This window comes from Nelumbo lutea, chromosome 4 (assembly GCF_056320005.1).
Source record: "Nelumbo lutea isolate HS-2025 chromosome 4, American lotus-T2T, whole genome shotgun sequence".
Classification (NCBI taxonomy): domain Eukaryota; kingdom Viridiplantae; phylum Streptophyta; class Magnoliopsida; order Proteales; family Nelumbonaceae; genus Nelumbo; species Nelumbo lutea.
In genome coordinates, this window is record NC_142687.1 from 35,385,209 (window position 1) to 35,388,454 (window position 3,246).

Here is a 3,246-nt window from a genome sequence, read left to right on the forward strand (position 1 = left end):
AAGCCTATTTAAATTGTACCCTAAGTATTAAAACCAGGCTTGGCCTTGAAATTTGTGGGCTTAATATGGGCTTGGGCCTAAACACAGCCTGATCACAACCTAGACCCAGACCCAGAATTTTATGGTTAGCCAGGCTGAAAATGATCTAACCCAATTAAATGTTAGTTATTTACCCACTAATAAATTAAGTTAACAAAATCAACAAAAAAAATAACGATAAATAAAAATGTAGCTGACCTGGGAGAAACAATGAAGGAAGGTAAAAGTGAGATGGTTTAAGAATTAAATTTGAGAAAGAAGGTAAAAAGTGAGATGGTTTAAGAACAATGAATGAAAGAAAAACAAACAGGGTGGCACTTCCTCCAATGAAAGAATTACATTTTAGTAAGCTTATGGGTGACACATTACTTACTTTCCAACTAAAACCGAGGAATAATGCGGGAGAAAGAAGCTAGACACATTACTTACTCTACAACTAAAACTGAGAAATAGTGTGAGAGAAAAGAGGCTAGAATGGGTTCGTCCAACTGGGGAGGAAAGAAAATCTTGGGGTGGGAAAGGAAGCGAGGGCCATGTTGAGGTGGCAACTTTAGAGACTCAAGAAAGGCATATGGGAGAGACGCTAGAAATGTAGGGTTGGGTAAGGGAAGAAAGGAGAGGCCATTTGTGTGGCTAATTTTGTTTTAATATATAGTATAAAATAATATATATTAATTGTAGAGAAGTGTTATTTTAATTTTGTTTTAATTTTGCTTTATTTTTGCTTTAGTGGTGAAGTATTGTTTACTTAGTATGTATTACATCGTGTTTTTATTAAATAAGTGGTCAACGTCAGTTCTTTGGCCTTCACAAAGACTCTCTTTTCTTAGGGTCTTTGAGGTCGAGGCTGGGGTCTTGGAAGTTCTTGCCTTAGCCAAAAAGGACAACGGGCAACTACGCGTAAGAATCGTAAAGTCTCGTATGCCTTGGGCCGACGTCTTGTCTGAGCGTATAACCTTAAGGAAGGTTGTATGCTATGGTTGGTCGGTCAAGGGGTCTTGGTGGTTGGAGGGGACGATAACGTTTACACAAAGAAATGATCGAAGTTAGAGGAACTTGCACTTTTCATTCACAAATTTACACTAACATATTTACACTTCTATTGATAGTACATCCGGAGATTTTCAAAGTTCCAGGTATGAAGCATTGGTCTTCCACCCATATATTCCAACCAAAAGGTGTCGGGTCCTACTACTTGCTTGATTTTGTAAGGCCCTTCCCAATTTGGGCCAAGCTTTCTGACACCAGGCTTGGGAACCATAATTTTTCTGAGGATGAAGTCACCTTCCTTGAAGTGACGCTTTCTAACTCAGGAATTATAATATCTTGCAACTCTTAGCTAGTTGGCCATGACCCTGATTTGGGCTTGCTCTCGGACACCTTCCAATAGGTCAAGATTGTTCCTTAACTCTTCACTGTTTTCAGCTTTATGGTATGCCTTGGTTCGAAGTATTGGTTAGCCAATCTCTGTTGGGATGACAGTCTTTGTCCCATATGTCAAGTTGAAGGTAGTTTCACTCATGACAATTCGAGGTTTCTTTTAGTACGCCTATAGAATGTTGTATAGGTCATCCACCCAAAGCCCTTTGGCTCTGTCTATCTTTTCCTTCAATCCATCTAGGATCATCCTTTGGTGAACTCAGTTAGCTCGCTAGTTTGAGGGTAATCGACCGAAGTGTACTATTCCCTTATTCCTAGGCTTCCACACCATTCTCTGAACTTTGAGTCATTGAATTGTCGATAGTTATCGGTGACAAGCCTGTATGGGATGCCAAATCTACAAATGATATTCTTCCAGAAGAAGCTTTGAATCGTCTTAGTTGTAATGGTTGCTAAGGCTTCGGCTTCGACCCACTTAGTGAAGTAGTTTACTGCCACGATGAGGTGTCTCCTATTCCCAGTAGCCGAGGGAAAGGTCTAAGGAGGTCCTTTCCCCACTTTGTAAAGCGCAAAGGGCTAATGAGGGCCGAGAGGGTCATCGCAGGTTGATGGAGGATGTTGGAGTACCTTTGGCATCGGTTTCACTTCTGTACTAACTCAATAGCGCCATTTTGGATGGTCAGCCAGAAATGTCCCTGTCTGAGTGCTTGTGCCAAGGCCCTACCCCCTAGATGATTGTCGTAGATGCCCTTGTGAATTTGTCTTAGCACAAACTTGCCCTCATCTCGGTGGAGGCATTTGAGATAGAGCAGGGTGAAGGATCTTCTGTACAACTTGCCTTCAAATATGGCATTTTCGTTGGAATTTCCTTGCCTCATTATTGTTGGATGGTAGCTGCTTATGTTGCAAGTAGGCAAGAATAAGATCCATCTAGCAAGGTGCAACTTTGATGGGATACACTTGCCTCTTTTCAATGTTGTGATGTGTTAAGTTCTTGATGTGCATAGTGCGGTCAAGGGTCGATCCCAAAAAGCTTGCAAGTTTTGATAGGGCATCGACTCGTGCGTTTTTGGCACGGGGGACATGGTGTAGAGCGGAGTGCTGGAAGTGACTAGTTAGCTTTCGGATTTTGCCCAAGTATTTGACCATATTTGGCTCTCTAGCCTTATACTCTCTATTCAACTAGTTCACAACTAATTGTGAGTTGTTGAAGACCCCAATAGGCTTGGCTCCAAGGTCTTTTGTAAGGTAGAGGCCGACGAGTAAGGCCTTGTGCTTGGCTTTGTTGGTGGAGGCAGCAAAATCGAACTGCAGTGTATACTCCGACTCATTATCATCCAGGGTGAGAAGTATAAGATCGGCTCTGCTTCCTTTGGCGTTGGCGGATCAATCTACGAACAAGGTCCAGGTTGACCGAGGCTCCTTAATCTCGGGGGCTTGGTTGTGGTCCTGGTTGAAGATGCATTCAACCAATAAGTTGACCAATGCTTGCACCTTTATTGTAGGCCTCAATTGATAGTGTAGGTTAAACTTCGACAGCTCGATATCCCACTTGGTTAACCAATCCAAGGTTTCAGGCTTTGAGAGCACCTACTTGAAGGGCTGGATAGTCAACACTGAGATACTATGGGCTTGAAAGTAAGGTCGCAGCTTCCTGGCTGAGACCACAAGCGCAAAGGCTATTTTCTCTACTTCTATGTATTTGGTCTCGAACTCACGGAGGACCTTGTTGACATAATATACCAGCCTCTGAATTTCCTTGTCTTCCCAAAACCAGCATCGAGCTGGTTGCCTCGACCTCGGCCGAGAGGTACAAGAATAATTTTT